We start from the raw sequence: 22,390 nt of genomic DNA on the forward strand, positions 1-22,390 counted from the left end.
GTCCCACACCGTCTATCAATATTTGGAAGAGCAGAAGCCTGCAACATGTTTTTGGCAACCAAAGTTTTCTATGTCTTTCAGGTTCTTCACTGCGCAAGGCTTTATATAAAATTCAACGTTTCAATAGGATTTTTTCAACGTTCATATGGTCTTCCAGTTTTGAACCTATGAGACGCGACAACATTTTTCGACCAGTGAGTGCTGGAGGGTTAGGGTTGGTGCATTTATATGTGCGACAGTTAGTCTCGCGCTTTTTCTTTTTCGGGATAGCTTTCATCCGGTATAACCAGCTTTCATGCAGGTTAACCTGGTTCATGTCCTGCCAGAATTGGTGGTGTACTCAAATTTAATTTCTAGACCTTGTTTGTGGGGGTTTATGCGTGAGGTTTATTTTTCTATTTCTTTTCTGACTGTTCGCTGTTATAAAGATTATTCGTTTACTGTGTGACGAAAACATCTTTACAAAGATTTAATATCGATGTTGTTCCCTCCGCCGTTTTATCGATCCGTATACATAACATTACCTGGACATGATGTGTTTGCGAGAGTGCGCAAAATGCCAGTTACCCCTTCTACAAAAACTTTTTTTTTGCAAATTACACACTGAAACCTTGCCCGTTAAAACATGGCTGCTTAAAAAGATTATTTTCGTTTTATCAGTTAACTGTCGCCTACGTGACGTGCCTGAGACCATTGAACATTGTTTTATTGTTTGTAAAGACGCCATTTTACTTTGGGATGTTATCCATAAAAATTTGCAAAAATATTTTGAACTAAATTCTCACAGTATCAGATATCTTGTTGCTCCGTATGATGATGTTCCATTCGATATGTTTTTACCGATAGGCCTGCATAGCCTATGGAAATCTCGTATGCAAGACCGAAGTGCAGAAAAAACAATTTCCTCAAGATCGCATTTCGTTCAGATGATCATACACTTAAAAGACATTTACGACCAAGAAGAATGTCAGCCCGCTTGGTATCCACCTTTGATTAGGTGTTTAACTTCCCCTACAAGTTTTTGCTGTGAAGGACGGTGTTGCTGTGTGTGACGTTATCTTCATATGGACTACTCGTCGACGTTTGATTACTTATGTCCACCTGGTGCTCATATTATTGTAAATGGTTCATGTACATACAACATTTCATTCATTGTAATAAATTCCATGTTCAAAAAAAAGTGGCTGTATAGCCTAGTGGTTACGGCGCTCTCCTTGGGACCGGGGGTACGTGGGTTCGAATCCCACGTGCCTAGTTAAATAAGTTTCTTTTTTTTTTCTTGATACGCACCACGAACCACAAATTACGGCTGGCTTAAACAGCTTCGCTGTTAAAACTCAGGCGCCCTGACGTCACTTTTTGAGAAGCTCCATCGTTACTAGAATAGGTTAGAGTGGCCTGCCACCCTAACTAGGTTCAGTTTCAAACTACTGTGTCTGCGTGGCCCCGCCACCAATTCTCGCATCTCGTGGCGCTGCTGTCGCACTTTGTTCGATCAGCGCGAAACGGACGAGGTGGCTAAGCACTGTTCACGGCTGTTCACGAGGTTTGGCCGTGTGTATACATGCGTGTTTTGCTGCAGTCTCGTTGCTTTTTGCGACACTCTTGTGCGTGTTGGATGCCGAGTGCATTTTGAGGAGTTTACGGCCCGTACCACCAAATTTTATTTCGTGCCCCGAATGTATTTTTATGCGCGGTTCCTGCAGCGATAGCGTTCCTTGAATCTGCAAATAAAGTCTGCTCGCAAGCGAGCAGAGCTCATGTAAGTTTCAACATTGCAATTGCTAGTGTGGTGCTCTGATTAGAGAAAATAGTGCTAGCTTCATTTTTTATCCCGAAATAAATTGCTGAGAGTGTGTATATATCAAGAGAAAGTGTCTTGGATTTATTCCTACTTGTATATATATATATATATATATATATATATATATATATATATATATCTTCTAAAAGAAGTGCATCGGTCGGCCTGCTGACTGCTACAACTGCACAACTACTGATTAGTAGCAACAATTAGTACTAATTGAAAAATTAACTGACTGACATGCTGACCGCTAGAACTGCTGATTAGCAGAAGCAATTAGTACTAATTCACTAATTAATTAATTACCCGATTGGCCTGCTGGCTGGTACCACTTCAGAGCAGTAGCAACTGTAAGGGCTGAGTAATTAATTTCTTAATTAAAAAAATGACAGCATATCCACGGGGTGAATGATGATGAGTGGGGCGAAGCTCCTGAGAAGAAATCATCGGTAAAACCGTGACTCTTCAGTGAAAGTTCGCCCACTACATCATCAACAGCGCTGGTGAACGGCAATGGCATTGGCGCGAGCCTGGTCGTTCTTGATGGAAGATATTGTGACTAGACTGTTTGAGAACCACAATCTGTCGCACACACCACAACTATGGCCGAACGAAACGTCTAGAAAGTCTCGCTTAAACCGCGCGTCGGCACCTTCGGGCTGAGCTCGCCTGATGCGTTTTGCAGACGCCTCACGAGCTCTCACTGCATCGGGGTCTGCCTGCCGATACGCGCGCTTTCTCGCCGCTTCCCGTTCTCTGACGTTCTGCAGATCCTGTTCACGCCGCAGTCGTGCCGCTGCGGCCTCTCTTTCACGTACCGCAGGATCTTGGCGGCGGCGTCGCGCAGCTTCACGGAGCGCTTCTGCCTCGCGGGCTCGCACATCTGTCTGCGAGCTCGCGCTGCGGCCGCCTTGCGCGCTCGCCGCTCTGCAGCCTTGTCCATCCGGTGACTCCGAGCGCGCGTCAACAGCGCCATCTAGTGAACACTCCAAGAACTAAACGAGAGGTGGCTACATACAGAGGATGTAGAGACCCACGCCTTAAGGAGCTTCGCCCCTAAAACTAATTCATTGATTGGCCTGACGGGCCTACAACTACTCCTTAGTAGCAACTATTAGTAGTAATTATTTAATTAATTAGTAATTATTTTGTACTAATCACCAACCGCTGGTTAGTAGAGCGGAGCGGACGGCCAGAGCTGCTGGGGCCCTGGACTAAGGACTCCAACAGCGCACTCCGGGGGAGCGCCGCAGCTTTTTCACAGCTCAGCAAAGTTTATCAATCAATATGCTAAACGCTAGCCCATACAAGCATTAAAAGAGGCATCGGTGAAAACACTTGTTGCGTTCGTAAGTTACAAATTCGTAGGAGCCGAGCGCCTTCGCCAACGTAGAGCTGCACCCGCGTAGAGCTGGATGGCTGGATGGATGCATAGATGGATGGAGGGATGCTATGAGCGTCCCCTTTTAAACAGGGTGGTGGGTTGGTCCACCAAGCTCTTGTTATTATTTTGCATAATGGCTTACCTATATTTTTGAGAAAATACACAGATGCAAAGAATTCCCAGCATCAAACTTTTTTAACCATTACTGGGAACTCCATTTTTGTACGCCTCTGTTGTTTGGGGTCTCCATACTTATCTACCAACAAACCTCCAGTCGCCTCTTAGTAGTCTCTACTAGAGCACTGCACGGGCCGATTTTTTGAGCCTGGGCCCGTTTTTACGTTGGGCTGCCCGCCCGAGCCCCGACCAGAACCTTTATGGCGAGACCCGGGCCCGGCCTGGGCCCGGAAATGATGTACGTTACCAGCCCGGCCCGGCACGCCACCCCTTTACCTTAGGCCCAAGCCCGGCCCCAGCCCGGCTCGAAACCAGCCCGAACCCTGCCCGAGACCGAAAAAGACATGTTTTTCAGAGTCGAGACGCGCAAGGATAACTCGCTGCACGTTACATGCACACCACCAGAAAGTCCGGGCCCGGCCCGGGCCCACGTCAAAAAACCCGAGCCCGGCCCGGGTCAAAAAGCACATGCCGGTGCCGAGCCCGGCCCGAGCCCGTGAAAAAACTATACCCTACCCGAGCCCGTGCAATGCTCTAATCTCTACTGCGGACATGTTTACTTTTCCTCTGCTATCGCTGAACCCGAGGGCCGAAGTAGGCCAGAAGAGCGTAAACTGGCAGCTTGGTAGATATCTTCAATTCCAATAAAACATGTTTCATCGTTTCCCTAGCTTTACCTCGTACCTTGCTTTATAACTACGCGTTCTAAGGCACCCTGATCTCGCTTCGAAAAGTCGCTTCCCTTTGCATTATCATAATATGCTTCTTTCCTGTTTTATTTTTTTCCTTTGAGGTAATTAGCCATAGCAGGTTTCTTTTCCTCTGGCGCCACCCTTGACATTGTCTTAGCCTCTGTCACTTTGCGTTTGACGTTCTTTGTTGTCGTGTTCTGGCCATACCGGTCGCACAGTAGCTGGTAAGCTTCCTATTTCTTTTCCTCCCCTGTGAGTCAATGTTTTGCCTCTACAAATATCTTAACACTCTCCCACCTCATTTACTTTCTTCCCTATTCCGCAGTCGTTCTTCAAAATAAATTTTACTCTGAGCCTCCGTTACTTCAAAGCTTGTCTAGCCCATATCGCCTTGCACCGCTTCTTTTAGTAGTACTCCCTTAAGCGCCCAATGGGAGGCGTGTCGCTGACCTTTGGTTGCCATCGAGTCCCGATTGTACACCTGACTTCAAGTAAACAACCGCATTTCCAAATGTAAGCCCTGGAATCATTACACCTTTCCACATACCCCGGAGCACCTCGTACCTATTGTATCCCCGTAGCGCCCTGTGTTTTATTATGGCTGCATTTCCCTTCCCTTTCGCTATTATTGTTTTTCCTGTGCCTCCCGATATCAATCGCTTTCGTTTATACATACACCAAGGTATTTGTATTCTTTTACCTGAGGTATTTCCTGGCCCTGTATTAACACCGTCTGTTCGCTGTTTTCATTGAACGTAATAAAACGAGACTAAACCATAAAACCTAAATTCTCACATTTTTCTCCACAGATATCAGCCAGACGTTGCGTATCACTTTGTCTGTTATCAAGCAACGCAATGTCGTCCGCATAAAATAAACCTCGAAGCTGCGGCTCAACTATTGTGCCGGCTTATTTGTGTGAGATGTTAAACCCGATATTGATTCCTTCTTGCGCCCTTTTCATCCTTACCATGTACATCACAAACAGCAGCGGGGTTAAAGGGCCACTATTTATCAGTCCCTTGTTGATATCAACTTTGTCTTGGTTCCTCATTCCTTCCCATTCAACGCAAACGGTATTTTCTCGATAAATCTCCCTCCGAATCTGTATACAGTCGTTGCCTATGCCTTCCCCTTCCAGAATATCCCACAGAATGTTGCGGTCTACGTTGTCATACGCTCCGGTAATGTCTAAAAAATCCAAATGTAATAGTCTCCTTTCTTCTCTGGAAATTTCTATGCACTGAGTGAGAACAAATAAGTTATCGTCCAGAAGCCTCCCAATTTTGAAGCCATTCCGAAGTTCTCCGAATATACCATTTTCTTCTGACCAGCTTGCAGTTTTAATTTAGGCGGCTGCATTGTTAACCTGTATATTGCCACCATATCAACGGTCTATACGAGTGAATTCTATCTCCCCCTCTTCTTACTTGTATAACTTAAATTCATTCTACTTTGTCACCAACTGTCTGGTATTCGCCTATCTTGTAAGCTTTTTTCTACTGATTTCAACAGAGCTCCCTTACTTTTTGGTCCTGGTTCATTAATCGGCCTAACGGGAATCTCGTCTAAACCTATGGCTGTGCGTTTAGGAATTTTATCTTCAGTTTCCTTCCGGTTGATATTGTTACAACGCTGGGCACAAGGTGGAAGAAGAAGGGCACGAGCTGGTGTCGGAAGACAACAACGTTAGGGACTTGCCTGCGCTGCCTGTCTCTTGTAATATCAGCTGCAAATGCCTGAGCACGACGTCGCGGGATCAAATCCCGGCCACGGCCGCCGCATTTCGATGGGGGCAAAATGCGAAAACACCCGTGTACTTAGATTTAGGTGCACGTTAAAGAACCCCAGGTGGTCCAAATTTCCGGAGTCCCCCACTACGGCGTGCCTCATAATCAGATCGTGTTTTTGGCACGTAAAACCCCATAACTTAACTTGACAAGTTATTCAAACGGAAGTCGAAAAGATGCTTTCTCGGGGAATAATTGAGCCGTCTTCAAGCCCGTGGGCGTCCCATGTAGTCCTAGTTAAAGAGAACACCTGGCGTGTGCGTGGACTACCGGTACTTGAACAATATAACTAAAAAATATGTTTATCCTCTCCCCCGCATCGATGACGCGCTGGACTGCCTTCACGGTGCGAAATAATTTTCTTCCATCGACCTTCGCTCCGGCTACTGGCAGATTGCTGTAGACGACATGGACCTCGAGAAGACAGCGTTTGTAACACCGGATGGCCTATACCAGTTCAAGGACATGCCTTTCGGCTTGTGCAATGCCCCAGCCACGTTCGAACGTATGATGGACGCACTTCTGCATGGACTCAAGTGGTCAATCTGTATTTGTTACCTAGATTACGTCATCGTTTTCGCTTCTACGTTTGCCACACACCTCGAGCCCCTTTCATTAGCTCTTTCTGTATTTCGAAATGCTGGCCTACAGCTTAATTCGTCTAAGTGTCACTTCGGTCCCCGCCAAATCACTATCCTTGGCCATCTTCTTGACTCATCTGGTGTGCGCCCAGACCCAGATAAAGTGCGGGCTGTGCAGAATTTTCCCTTACCGACCAGCGCCAAGGATGTACGGAGCTTTGTGGGCCTGGGTTCTTACTTCCGCCGCTTTGTTCACAACTTTGCGGAATTCACCCGACCTCTTACTGCGCTTCTGAAAGCTGATCCTTAATTTTCCAGGGGCCCTGAGCAAGCGACCGCCTTCTCGAAGCTCATCTCCCTGTTGACATCCCCACCTATTTCGGCGCACTTCGACCCGTTTACGCCTACGGAAGTCCGCACTGACGCCAGTGGTCATGTAATCGGCGTTTGTCTCAGCGTCAGCGAGGGAATGAACGTGTGATTGCATACGCAAGTCGTTTGCTTTCTGCTGCTGAACGCAACTATTCTATCACCGAGCGAGAGTGCCTTGCATTTGTCTGGATCTTCGCGAAATTTTACCAACGGTCGGCCTTTTACAGTCACTACGGACCACCATGCGCTGTGCTGGCTCTCTTCCCTGAAGGACCCTACAGGTCGCCTCGGTCGCTGGGAATTGCGACTTCAGGACTACCCGTACACCGTGGCTTACAAGTCGGGTCGTTTACACCGAGATGCCGACTGTCTGTCACGTCATCCTGTCGACCCTCCGGATATTTTTGCAACCGACATTCCTTCTTCTTTCTGGGGTTTTACGTGCCAAAACCAGTTCTGATTATGAGGCACGCCGTAGTGGAGGGCTCCGGATTAATTTAGACCACCTGGGGTTCTTTAACGTGCACTACAACGCAAGCACACGGGCGTTTTTGCATTTCGCCTCCATCGAAATGCGGCCGCCGCGGCCGGGATTCGATCCCGCGATCTCGAGCTCAGCAGCGCAACGCCTTAGCTGACTGAGCTACCGCGGCGGGTAACCGACATTCCTGCTCCTGTTCCCTTGCTCTCTGCATTCGCGGACCTCGCCACCGAGCAGCACCGTGACCCCTACATACGTGACGTCGTGGACAAGTTCGCGTCTGCGCCGTCCGACCCCTCCCTTCGACTGTTTCTCCTCCAGGACGGCACGTTGTATCGGCGCAGCATGCACCCTAGTGGTCCCGAGCTGCTGTTTGTCGTTCCCCGCCATCTGCGTGCCACCATTCTCTCTTGGTTACGGGATGTACCCACGGCTGTTCACCTTGGCGTCTCTCGCACGTACGATCGTGTACGACGCCGATTCTTCTGGCCCGGTCTATACCGATCCGTCAACCGCTACGTCGCTTCTTGCGAGTTATGTCAGCGCCGGAAAAAGCCACCTCTACTCCCTGCTGGTCGCCTTCAACCTATCGACGTGCCATCCGAACCGTTCTTTCGCATTGGGTTAGACCTGCTTGGACCTTTCCCTATATCTGCTTCCGGCAACAAGTGGATTGCTGTCACTACCGACTATGCAACTCGGTACGCGATCACCGACATCCTGCTTTACCGACGTCGCTGAGTTTCTTTTGCACGACATCATCTTTCATCACGGCGCTCCTCGTAAACTTCTTACAGAGCGTGGCCGGTATTTCCTCTCCCGAGTTGTGGATGACCTACTCCGTTCCTGCGCCACAAGCTCACTACTGCCTACCATCCACAGCCGAACGGCCTTACTGAGCGCCTTAATCGCACCATCACCGACATGCTATCAATGTACGTTGCCGATGACCACCGTGACTGGGACAATGCTCTCCCCTTCGTCACATTCGCGTACAGTTCGTCGCGTCACGACACAGCCGGTTACTCACCATTTTATCTATTGTACGACCCCGTATTGCCTTTCGACACCGTCCTGCCCATCGCTCACGATTCTACGTCGGAATACGCCCGAGACGTCATTGCCACAGCCGAACAGGCACGTCAAGTTGCTCATCGTCGCCTTTCTATTTCCCAGAACAAGCAGAAGAGCACATATTACAGTCGCCACCGTGACGCTAATTTCCTTCCCGGGGACCTTGTCCTTCTACACTGTAAACGAAAATACCCCCGCATGGGAATTTTAACGAGGTGATGTGCCCTATATACTCCCATCCTTCAATATTTATTCCGATGTATGGGAGGAATACAACGGCATTCCCTCGTTTCACTCCGCTCACAACCTGTGGGAGGATGAGGGCGGACATGACGTGATTTTATTCCGCCTTCAAAATTTTGTTCTCCCCGGGAACTCCGCACAGGGAGTTTTAAAAAACTCCCCTGCCAGAACAGGTTGGTCACGTGGTGCTTCCCATAAGGCTGTGCGCCGCGCCAGCGACCGGCCGCGTTCGGCGGAGTCGGCGGTGCTCATGGCTGACGGTTTGTTTACATCTGTGAAGTGTCGTTCCGTGCCAGCGTTTCGCCGATTTTCTTTCCTATACTTCCTTCCAGAAAGTGTTATAGGCCTGTCTGAAGCTCACTGCATCTCATCTTCATGTGCGTTAGCTGTGATCACTCTGCTGGCAACGATGAATGCAAGAGCAACGATTTCAAGTGCGGAAAAAGGCTTAGTTCTGACCACGAAGCTGCCGGTTGACTCGTGATGTCGGCTCGGGTTTCTGGCTGTGCTTCCGTGTTGCGTGACCTTGACTTGTGTTCCTCAGTGAGTTCAATACCACTTTTATGTCCTTTTGAGTATATTCTGACAACGTCCGGTGTAAAGTGCCGCGTAGCAATGGCAACAGCAGCCACGGTTCGAGCGACAACGTCCGTGATAGCCGCACATGAATGCCATATTCCGAGTTCGTCACGGTGCTGTGCTGCCAGTAAGTTAGACCGTGGTGCAAGCAACTCTTTTATGAATCTGTGTACGGATATCCTCGCCCAAGAAATACGGTAGGACGTAAGTACGTACTGTGAATAAAGCTTCTTACTGAGCGATGTGAATTGAATTGTTATCGCGCAGTTCTGTTTTGATCACGTCGTTGCTTCGGATATTGCATTAACATCAGCTCCATCCAACATACTGATTTAGGAGCATACCTGCTGGCTCCGAGCGTGAGGATTCGTTTGCCAGATGAGCGATATGGCTCCGTTTCACAGCCGAGAGACATTGCTTGGACGCGGAGCAAGTAGTGCGGTCAAAAAAATGTATGACTACGCAATTTTCGGTGTTACGTAGGCTGCTACGGGTCATGCTCACATGTAATAAATTGTTATACAGCCACAATTCTTTCGCATGAAGCTAATTTTGTCATGAAGCACGCGCACGTACATTTTTCTTGCGTACTGTAACTAACGCACTACTTTTTGGCCGCGGACGCCGGCAGTGTGCGAAGTCGCTTCAGCGCTCACGGAATGGCATTCTAATTTTGAAACATTATGCCATGAACGTTGTTTTTTCAATATTCTAAGTTAACAGTTCCGTGTGGATTTATGTTTCATGTTGTTTTCAGAGAGACCGATCTCATATGTGCGAGCCTCTGAGTCGTAACTCTGAAAACACTACAGCTGCTCGCTAGGCCGTTTCGAGGCCCACATTATCGTGGCTATATATACTGGCAGGGTTGCTTCTTGTTGTGTGTCGAGTGTGCGTTGGATGGCTTTCACAGCTCTTCGTCGGGTGTTTCTCAAATGTTTGTGTTATGTATTGCTTGGTCTGTTTGGTCTCGTTCACTTGTTTCGCAGAATTTGGCTTATGCTTGTGTGTATATTTCGGAATTTGACCCGAAGCCTCTACATAAAAATTCTCCACGCAAATTGACGTGTCTTTTTTATACTCCCGGTGCACCTCGAAAAAACTCCGTCCAGCTCGAAGTAAAAATTAAAAATGACAGAAAAAAAAAACTCCGAAGGCACCACGCAAAAATTCCGCCCGCACGAAGTAAAAATTATACTCCGATCATTCGGAGCATAATAAACTCCCAACCGGGGGGTCGCTAGAGGACAAGCATTATACTCCCACCTGAGAGTTATTTCCGTTTACAGTGTATGGTCTCCTAGCCGCCGCGTTGGCCTATCAGAAAAGCTAATATCGCACTACGCTGGTCCTTACCGGGTCCTCCGCCAGGTTACAGCTGTAACATACAAAATCTCCCCCGTCACGACTCCCGCTTGCTCTGCCCAGCCTCCCCGTGACGTCGTGCATGTTGCCCGCCTCCAACGCTACCAGTCTTCGTCTACATAAGACGCCCCGGGATGGTGCTTCCACGCCGGAGGGCCATATGTTACAACGCTGGGAACAAGGTGGAAGAAGGGCATGAGCTGGTGTCGGAAGACAACAACGTTAGGGACTTGCCTGCGCTGCCTGTCTCTTGTAATATCAGCTGTAAATAGATTTCACTGTTACTTTAATCCTTGTGTCACAATATTACTCAGCACCAGCTCTTTTTCCGTCTGGTTCTCCTTCATGCTCTTCCTTTTTTTCCTTCGAAACCACTTCACCATTGCCATGAAATGATTCGGCTGTTATGTTAATGTTCGAACAATGCCGCTTCCCCTTCCAGTTTGTTTCCATCTTCGGCAAGGATGTGTTCTACTTTTCCCGAGTTCCTGCCTAATAAGCTATTGTGGTTCCAAAATATTCTCGGTGCGGCCTTCTTTTTCTCACGCATTTCTGACCACCAACGTTCAGTTTCGCCTTTAATCTTTGTTTGAACTAGTATTTGAACCATGTTTTTTTTTCCGCGGTGTATTTCCCATTTTCTGTCCATTTAATCCCGTCAACTGTGCATTTCTTGCCTGCCTGTGCTCTCGTGATGCTTTCTGTCGTTCGTCGATCGATCCCCATACCTGCCTGTTCCAACTTCCACCAGCTTTTTGGCTTCCTTTTTCCTTTCCAACAAGCATGTTGCACAGTGGTGCATGCGGCGCTCCCGCCATCTCGCGGCCAACCAAGGCACGGAGGCTCCCGCGATATACGGTGCCTGCGGAGAGTTCAACAACTGAAGCTAGACTAGTAACGTTCGTGAAGCTCGGTGACACCGGAAGTTGGCGTCACTCCGCCATCTTGTTGGGGCAGATTCTCCTCTCTTGTTGACATTTCTCGCCTTCGACGCGTAACTACTCCGGGCTGCGCCGACGTGCGTGCGCGGTAGTGATTCGCCCAATGGATCAAATCGCGGTGTATACCATCACGATACCGTTGCCTATGTCGCTTCGTCCGAGTGTTGTGTTCTAGCGTTGAAAGCAGCTCATAATGAACTGAGCTAGTTAGGCTGTGAGGCTGGTCCCCCGGCTACTTTTGCCGGCTTTTGTGAAAAAGTTCAGCAGGTGTATACACTCTTGTAACACAAGAAGGCGAGAGCCTGCTGCACATCTGGTTATACTTGAAGTTATACAATCGAGGTTATACTTCTTTGTGAGAGATATTGGTAATACATTAAATTATACAACTGGGGGCTAGCCTTCTTGCAAGACATAACGAGCCGCAATTGGAAATACACGTGTGGCACTAAGGCAACCTCTTGAACGTCACATATGAACGAACACTTAACGTAGTAACTAAAGTGCGGGTAGTTAGTGCACGCACTAGGCACGCCTTTAGTAATACAGAACCGTAGAACAGCCGTGGCTTGCGGGACGCGTGCTCGTCTCATACCCCGGACACCCGGATTCGATTCCCATCCAGACCTAAATGTGCCAAATTTTATTTCCAAAGCCACTAATTTACTCTGCCTACAGGAATCTCCCTGAGAAATGCGACGTCAATCGAAGCATTTCTGGCGACGTCGTCAGGAACGAGAATCTTCTCGCTAAGATGAACACGCATTGACGTTGCCTATTCGAGTAGGCACAGAGGGGTCCACTGGTAAAGGGATCATTTGAGCGCAGAGCATGTCCGGAGTTTCCTTCCTCACAAAGATACAATCGCAGAGACTTGAAGTAGATCAGATAATTTGTGGCATGGTAGCTCTGACTCCTTTCGACATAGCTGTGCAGTGTACTGACATTGCTTCTGCGGCCACTAAGGTGCCAGCAAAGTCAGAGGAGCCCACCCGAGTGTTCCCTTGAGCAGTGGATAGCACTATACCTGAAAACGCATTCTTCAAGTCTCGATAATTATGTTGAAGTTTATTTTACCACATGGGTACACTGATGTACATGAGCCGCGGGGATTGCAGCTTTTATCCCGCCGGTATGCAGCGTTTTTTGCAGCTATATGCAGCTTTTATCCCGCCATCGCCACCGCTCATGTACATCAGTGTAGTTATGTGGTAAAATAAACTTCAACTTCAACTCTCGATAATTATGTTACATAACAAGTTCTGGGCTCTGATGTATTCGGCGTCACGTTGAATAGGACGCATTCCATAGATGCAACGAGCGTTATACTTCAAAGGCTACGTTATATATTCAAAGGCTCGGCTGTAGCGAAGAGATTGCCCTTGATAAGCGAAGCTTTTCCAAGTTCTTGGGTAGATTAGGGGGATTGGTACAACAGATAACCTATTCTTCTCAAGGGTGTGACAACTCGCTGCACAGCTGAGCTGTCTTTATGCATGAGTTACTCATATAAGCAGGCATGTGCGAAGGTTTCTTTCTTGTTATTTCATTACACGTTGTAGTAGTATAAACTTTATTTCTGCTAATGGTTGTGGGTGGCGAGTGGGCCCCTCAGTCCAGAGCTCCACTGTACTCTGCGGCTCGCTGGTCTTGATCGAGAAGAGCTCTCTGGCTCTATTGATCTTGGCTAGCAATCCAAATTTCCCACTGCCTGTTACTCGGCATTTCCGCAAGTCGCAAAATATTTTGGGGAGCGAGAGTGACGACGGTATATTCACGGCCACCAAGCATATAACCTCATGCACAGAGAGCAGAATCAATGCTCTCATTACTGTTCTGGGTTATGCGACAGGTGTTAGCCCTTAATGATGGCAAGAAAAAGCGGTTGCAGTCAATATGCGCATTCGGCTTTGTAGGCTTATTTTTTGCTCAAAATGGGATTTTTATGGGAAAATGTTTTGTCGTCCATTCCAGATAAGCCTGCAATTCGCAACCATAAGCCATCTCAGCGCTGGCGGTTATGCCATAATAGAAGGAAAGTACAAGGAGATCAACAGCAGTCTCACTGGGTGAGTGAACGTGGACTGGAGACTTTTAAAAAAAGAAAAAGAAGCTACTACGACCCAAAACAAGATGGTCGTTTGATAACGCACAGGAGGATCAGCGCTCTCAATGCTAGAAATCGGCACATTGAACCACCTGATGTCGATTTCACGCGAACATTTACGTATGCGATGCCTAAAGGCAACGGCATAAACTTGGCGCAACGGGTTACCTGCATGAACTGGAATGCGCTGGTAGTGGATGGTAGCCTCGATGTGAATGTTAATGCCTGAAAGCGTAACAAAACACCCTTACTTATGAGCATCACTTGTGTCGTGCTACCGAACCGGTAATTTATCCTGCCTCCTTACTTGGCTGTCTAAGCAGTTGCACGGAAGCATATGTCGTCGTTTAAAGTGAAAAGCAGATGTTATGGAACCTCCTAAAGCTTTGTATAAGCATGGTGTTTCGCTTAAGTTGGGCCAAACTATATAAATGTGCAAATGCTACGTAGCGATTTCCCGAGCTTGAAAGAAGCCCGCGATTACACGCACAAAGCCTCGAGCGGCCAATCGTGCGGCAATTTTACGTGTATTCGCGGGCTTCTTTCGCGCTCGGAAAAACACTTTTGTGTAGCACGTATTGAGCAACAGAAAGCTGTATCGGCAGTTTTTCATGTTGATCTACAATTTTCTCATTGACACTTTTCATCTGACTATAATATTCGAGAAGTTGATTAAGAAATATAAGATTAATTGAAACATCCTGTATGATGACTCTTTTGAACTACATTCTGCTACAACTATAGTTACTCTGTTTTTGTTCCCTCATGTCAGCAAACATGAACTAAATTACGGGGCTAAATAAATAAAATTACAATCCGACCAACACTGCGCTAGCCAGATGACCCAATCCTCAGCTTTGCCTTAATTCACAACCAGAAATAGTTGTCACTGGTATACCACACAGCATTCCTTGGATTTATTAGGCCACCCTTCTGCTTTACTGAACGTTGTGATAAACCAGCTCACAGAAACTGTTTTTGGTTGTTTTTGTGGGTATATATACATGAATGGAAATACATCGAAACTGAACCTGGCAACGTTCAACACGCACACCCTCTCGAGTGAGGCTAGCTTTGCAGGATTATTTGAGGAATTATCAAGTATTGCCTGGGAGATTATTGGCCTTAGTAAGGTTAGAAGAACTGGTGAGGCTTACACAGTACTGACTAACGGCCACGTCCTCTGCTACAGAGGTCTTCTAGATAAGAGAGGATTCAGGGTAGGATTTCTAGTCCATAAGAACATAACAGGCAACATTGATGAATTCTACAGCATTAATGAGAGGGTAGCAGTGTCGTAATAAAGCTGAATAGGAGGTACAGAATGAAGGTAGTACAAGCCTACGCCCCAACCTCCAGTCATGATGACGAAGAAATAGAACAGTGTTATGAAGATGTTGAATTGGCAATAATAACGGTGCAAACTCGGTATACTGTAGTCATGGGCGAATTCAATGCAAAAGTGGGGCAAAAGCAGGTTGGTGAGCAAGCAATTGGCAACTACGGCATCGATTCTAGGAACGCAAGAGGAGAGATGTTGGTAGAATTCGCGGAAAGGAATAGGCTCCGAATAATGAATACCTTCTTCAGGAAGCGCAGCAACAGGAAGTGGACCTGGAGAAGCCCTAATGGAGAAACAAGGAGTGAAATAGATTTCATAAGTGTTAGCTAAGGTAAAGTGCAGTGGTCATGGGTTAATGAGGTCTAGAATTTATCTCAATTTGAAGAGAGAAAGAGTGAAGTTAGTCAAGAAGAAACAGGCCCACCTAGACACAGTAAAGGTAAAAACAGACCAATTCAGGCTGGTGCTCGCAAACAAATACGCAGCTTTAGAAGAGTAAGATAAAGAAAGCATAGAGGTAATGAATGAAACCGTAACTAGGGTGATCTCAGCAGCAGCGATTAAAGCTGGAGGTAAGGCACCAAGGCCACTAGTAGGTAAGCTCTCCCAAGTAACAAAGGACCTAATAAAGAAATGGCAAAGCATGAAAGTGTCAAACTCGAGAGATCAAATAGAATTCGCTTAACTGTCGAATGTGATCAACAAGAAGAAAGTAAGGGCTATTCGAAATTAAAACTTGGAAAAGATTGCGGAAGCAGTAAAATATGGACGCAGCATCAAATTGGTGAGAAGAAAACTTGGCATAGGACAAGGCCAAATGAATGCACTGACAGATAAGCAGGGTAACATCATCAGCAATTTCGATGACATAGTAAAAGCAGCGGAAGAATTCTATGCTGACCTGTACAGTGCCCAAAACAGCCAAGCTACTTTCATTCCAAGTAGTGATGAACCGTATACAGAGGCTCCTTCTATAACTAGCGATGAAGTTAGAAGGGCCTTGAAAAACATGACCAGGGGAAAAGCTGCTGGAGAAGATGGAATATCAGTCGGTTTAATCAAAGATGGAGGAGATATCATGCTTGACAAGCTTGCAGCCCTTTATACGCAATGCCTCACGACTTCAAGTGTACCAGAAAGCTGGAACAAAGCCAAGATTATACTTATCCATAAGAAGGGAGGCGTTAAAGAATTGAAGAATTATTGACCCATTAGCTTGCTTTCAGTAGTGTATAAAATATTCACCAAGATAATTTCCAGTATAATCAGGGCAACACTTGACTTCATCCAACCAAGAGAACAGGCTGGCTTCAGGAACGGATATTCTACGATGGATCATATCCATGTCATAAATCAGGTAATAGAGCAATCTGGAGAGTGCAATTAGCCTCTGTATATGGCTTTCATAGATTATGAAAAGGCATTTGATTCAGTAGAGATACCAGCAGTCATAGAGGCATTGCGTAATCAAGGAGCACAGAAGGTATACGTGAATATGTTGGCAAATATCTACAAATATTCCACAGCTACCCTGGTCCTCCCCAAGAAAAGTAGAAAGTTACCTATCAAGAAAGGGGTCAGGTAAGGCGACACAATCTCTCCAATGATATTCACTGCATGATTAAAAGAAGTATTCAAGCTCTTTGACTAGGAAGGCTAAGGAGTCAGGATCAATGGTGAATATCTCAGCAACCTTCGGTTTGCAGATGACATTATCCTATTCAGTAACAATGGGGACGAATTACAGCAAATGATTGAGGACTTTAGCCGTGAAAATGTAAGAATGGGGTTGAAGATTAATATACAGAAGACAAACATAATGTTCAATAGACTGGCAAGGGAACAAGAATTCAGGATCACCAGTCAGCTTCTAGAGTCTGCAGAAGAGTAGGTTTATCTAGGTCAATTACTCACAGGGGACCCTGATAATGAGAAAGAAATTTATAGAATAAAATTGGGCTGGAGTGCATAGCGCAGGCATTACCAAATCCTGACTGGGAGGTTACCACTGTCGTTGAAAAGAAAAGTGTACAATTATTGCATTCTGGCGGTGCTAACATATGGGGCAGAAACTTGGAGGTTAACAAAGAAGCTCGAGAACAAGTTAAGGACCGCACAAAGAACGATGGAACGAAAAATGTTAGGCCTAACGTTGAGACAGGAAGAGAGCGGTGTGGATCAGAGAACAAACGGGGATAGCCGATATTCTAGTTGACATTAAGCGAAAGAAATGGAACTGGGCAGGCCATGTAACGCGTAGGATGGATATCCGGTGGACCATTAGACTTACATAATGGATACCAAGAAAGGGAAGCGCAGTCGAGGACGGCAGAAAACCAGGTGCGGTGATGAAGTTAGGAAATTTGCAGGCGCAAGTTGGAATCGGCTAGCGCAAGACCGGGGTAATTGGAGATCGGAGGGAGAGGCCTTCGTCCTGCAGTGGACATAAATTTAGGCTGATGATGATGATGACGATGATATGCATGAATGATGGGGTAGACAAAAAATTACTCCATCTCCCGCTAAAGGGAACCATGTGTGGATGCGAAGCAGCGGGGAGATAGTTAGCTTGAGCGGGAGATGGCGTAATTTTATTGAGAGGACGAATGAGAATGTATAAGAGAAGAGAGAGAACGTAGTGGTTGCCTGTTCATTTATTTAGAGACCGTATGCGATTCCTAGCGTCGGTGCACGCGGCGCTTTGAAGACGACGGCCTTGTGGTCGGTGAAGTGTAGCGTCAAGGGTTGCTAGCTGTTCCAGAGTTTTCATTCTGAAGTTTGCGAAGATCAGGTCTATGCACGTTCCCCTAATGGTGGTCGGTTGTTTGTGGTCGTAGGAAACGCATCACAAGAGTACACGTCTAGCATGTGCTGGACCAGCCAATCGTTCATCGCCGCTCCCGTTTCGCGGTAGCGGCCCGAGTGCTCATCGCGGCGCTGCACAGGAGAGAGAATGAGGCACGCGCGCTCCGTCATTTTAATACCGCGGAACTACCATGGCGCCCCCCGCGGAGTATGCAGCTGTCGCACCACCTGTCGTGCGCACCGCTCCGTAGAGTAGAGGATTTAGAGTAGAGGATTCCTGGAGGAAAGAAAGGGGTGAGCGTAGGAATGGAGAGAGAGGGGGAGGGGACGCGCATGCGCTGTGGGGGTGTGGGACGCCGCGGGATGGAAGGAGGGACGGACAAAGCCCCCGCCATAAGCTGCTTCGCATCTAAAATTATTCTGCAAGTGGACCGGCTCGCCCAGCACCGAAGAGATACATCTTTAGAAGTGAATACGGGGAGTGCGTAAATCAACTGAGTGACGATATATTTTCTTGCTCGCTGTGTCTTACCACTGTTTTTAGGACTGCACATCTGATAATTAACGATGACCATCGCAGCTTAGTTCTGCAAAACTCAGGTCAGCCATCTGATGTAGGGCAGTATAAATGTGTGGGCGAGGTTGTTCACTATACCTGCTGTTGTGCTTTTGCAATCATCGCAGAATTCTCATCGGCGTGGACAAGGCTGGCAGCCCGGACTTTGAGACGTTCCCCAACTACAATGACCCTCAAGAGCTTGTGACTTTCGTAGTTTCTATTGGCGAGGACTACTGCGCGGTGTCGAGTGCCACTGCTAAAACGCGATTCACCAGAGTGCAGCCGGGCGACGACTTCGTGTGGCTGGTGGTCCAGAACATCGACATAGAAAATCTTGAAATTGTACGTGACCAGAGCAAAGCTATCCGTACATTATCGGGAAGCAGACTCACGCTAAATGTATTGAGAACGTATCAGAATTCAGCGCTGTATCGGTTTTTAGTGTTTCTTACTGAAAGCATTTGCTACAGTTCTGAAGCAATAGGCAAGCACCTTGGGAACATGGACATGTTAAACATTGGCTTGCCACCTTTTCACACATTTTAAGTGGTGCTTTATTGACCCTTTTCGCGGAGCAGTTTGGTTTAGAGAAACGAGATGGCGCTTACGGCGGCGCGCCATCCGTCTCCTCAGTGATGACGCACGAATACGAAACGATTGCCGCTTCTACCTTGCTTCTGTGCGATCAGCTGTCGGTAATGCAACTGAGTTTTCGCTAACGCACTGTGCTCCAATCATGCTAGATTGAATCGTGTGGATTGAAGAAGTGTGCAGTAGTTGGCTGCAAAAATAGCGACTGGCATGTTAAGGAATAGAATAAATCTGTGTGGCCAAGTTCGCGGACCGCTGCTGCAACTGTCCGAACGTGTTACCAGCACTTCCAGATGTACGGCTTTCCCCGAAGGTACAAAAATTTGCTCATCTGTCATCATTGTATCGCTAACCTTCAAAGGAAGGGCTTCAGCCCCAGAACGTCGGCAAGAGTGAGTACCACTCATTAAACAATGACAAAGGGAGTAGCGCCGCTTCCTGTCATAGTCAGTTTCACGCACGTTATCTATACACATCTATCCCAAATGGCAGGAAAACTTACGCCCACTCTATCGCCGACGTATCAAGAATAAGTGAATGGGCTCACATTTCAATATATGCGCACTATATACGCACACTAAGTGACGGTACTACATTGATAGCGCACGAATGGTCGAAGCTGAGTGTTTCGTGACGGTCCACAAGAGTAAGCGAGTTACTCGCGATAATACGCATTTGCAACAAGGTATTGCAATGTTCAGAACAGCTACGTTTCAAGCCTTGTGCGCAGCAAGAACAAATCTATCGGAACTGAGCACAGCCGCGAGCGATTAGCCAGAAAATAATCAGATAGTGGCCGCATCGAGGAACTTCACTGAATCAGAAACTGACAAGCCGCTACTTCAAAATATTTGCCAAATAAAGTACAAAGAGCAAAACACACTAATCCTGATTCAATTCATGAGCGGAATGTTTGGATAGCTTGGAATGCATATTTAGCCCCGCTTTTAGAACAAGCACAATTCACGATGCTTGTGCCGTTTGGACATACGTTAATCAGCTCCGAAAGCGCTTTTGCATGTTCTCTGAAGCTGTGATCAAAGCTTCGTGTCGTTCACCCAGTCACCGTCTACGATATCTCCAAAAACAGAGGTTTTCTAAGCTGCGCCGGTGTCATACACTTCCATTGTAAACAAGGAGGCAACGGAGGCAGTTGAGGCAAGCAATGGACGCGTCACCACGTAATCAAACATGGCAGCGCCCACGGGATCGCCACGAAAGGGGTCAATAGGCTCACAAGTTTCGGCGGTGGTGGTGGTGGTGTCACACTAAAAGGTGGGACGATCCTGGTGATAGCGCAGAAAGGGTCCAAGCTCAATAGCACATACCAAGGACAAAAAAGAACAAGGGAAAGAAGGCAAGAGAGAGAGGAAGAAAGATAATCACCAGCCCCTCCCCTGTCGAGAAAATTGGGGTAAGCGAAGCTTGTCATGTGTGTACTTGACGTACTACTTTCCCTTCCCTTTCGTGGTACTTTTCGTTCCCTTTCCTTCTACTTTTGTTTCCCTTTCGTGCAACTTTTCCTTTCTTTCCATTGTACGTTTCCCTCCCTCGGTTTAATAAACGTTTATGTCTTATTACCGTGACATGAACTTTACGTTACCCTATGACACTTCTGCGATGGAATTCACCGGGTTTCACCAGCTCACGTTTGCATTCTCTTGACCCTAATTTGCGACTTCGCCTTCCACCTGGACTCTCCCGTCGTGAAACAACTTTACTGTGTCGCATGTGGTTGGGTGTCGCATTTACCAACGCCTATTCGTTCCTAATAGGGATGGCCAACAGTGCGGCGTGCAATTTGTGCGGGTGCGACGAGACTCTCGAGCACCTTCTGTGTCACTGTCTATCTTTTGACACTCAACGACGTATTCTCCAAGCTAAACTCAACCTGTTAGACAACAGAACGTTCTCGGAAGAAAAAATTCTTGGGCCATGGCCTATGCATTCTTGCATGCAAAAGGCCACAAAAGCCCTTCTGCAGTTCGTGAAGAGTACTGGATTGTACGAACGCTTGTGACAGCGGAGATTCTTCTTTGACTGTCTCTGCGAATGACTGACTCCATTTTTTTCTTTTCTCTCTTTATCTATTCTTCCCCTTTCCCCCTCCCCATGTGTAGGGTAGCCAACCGGGCACGTCCTTGGTTAACCTCCCTACCTTTCCCTCTTCGTTTTTCTCTCTCTCTCTCTTACGTTACCCTGACGATGGTCAGATGCACACACGAGAAGCTTCGCTGTTTTATTACCGTGACATGTGATGAACTTTACGTTGCCCTGACGAAGGTCAGATGCACACACAACAAGCTTCGCTTACCCCCATTTTCTCGACAGAGGAAGTGGTGGTTATGTTACAGCGCAAGCTGTTATGGGCTCATTCCAATAGCGGTTTCGGTTCGCGATGGTGTCCACCGCCGCTGCCGCCGCCACCGCTTCCGCCGCCGTTGGCGACCGTAGCTGCTATCGCCGGAAATGCGAAAAAAGCACCCGGTTTCCGCCGGGATCGAGCCCGCGCCCGCTGCGTGGGAGCCAGATGCTCTACCACTGAGCCACGCAAGCGCTTGCTATCGGGCAATGGGAAAATGCGCTATAAATGCTCCCCAGGCATGCGCACAGTCGCAGACGACCCGAACCTCTGCCAGTATGGTGGCGCCATCTAGCTAAGGTGCCTGCGAACGCAGCATGCGCAGACGACGAGATGCGATTCTGACGAGGCGCGCAATCAACTCGATGCCGATGTGAGACGTGCGCCTTGTATTCTGGATACCTCTTCGGTACACGTTACGGCGTTTCCTCGCAAGGTACGAACCGCTGCTGAAGAAGCGAATCATAGAGCTACCTGCGCGTCTACAACCAGGCATCATCGGGCTCAGCAGACTGCTGTGCAGAAACCATTACAAGCCGCAGCTCGCCGTCGACGCCGGCCGGACAGTTCAGATCGTTCTCGTCAAAACGAGGCGAAGAGACTTAGTCGCGAAGACCCTGCTGTGCGTGGTGCCTAAATTAGAGCTACTCTTGAGCCGCTCCAGCAGCTTAGCTGGGACTGTGCTGCGTGTGCCGCGCAGGCCTGTGACTTTTTACAGCGTAAGCTGTTCTGGGCTCATTCCAATAGCCGTTTCGGTTCGCGATCGGCGTCCGGCGAACGTAACTGCTATCGCTGGAAATGCGAAGAAAGTACCCGGTTCCCGCCGGGATCGAGCCCGCGCCCTCTGCCTGGGAGCCAGATACTCTACCACTGAGCCACGCAAGCGCTTGCTATCGGGCACCAGAAAAATACCTTTTTAAGTAGGCGCAGACGATCCAAGCCTCCGCCAGTGTGGTAGCGCCATCAAGTTAAGGCGCCTGCAAGCGCATCGTGCGCAGGCGCAGACAACGAGATGTCATTTAGTCGAGGTGCGCAATAAAAAAAAACGCAATCCCCAGCCTCCACCAGTATGGTGGCGCGATCTAGTTAAGATGCCTGCAAACGCAGCGTGCCCGACATGTAAGTTGCAGTTGTAAGGCTT

The sequence above is a fragment of the Dermacentor silvarum genome, chromosome 5, assembly GCF_013339745.2.
Source record: "Dermacentor silvarum isolate Dsil-2018 chromosome 5, BIME_Dsil_1.4, whole genome shotgun sequence".
NCBI lineage: Eukaryota > Metazoa > Arthropoda > Arachnida > Ixodida > Ixodidae > Dermacentor > Dermacentor silvarum.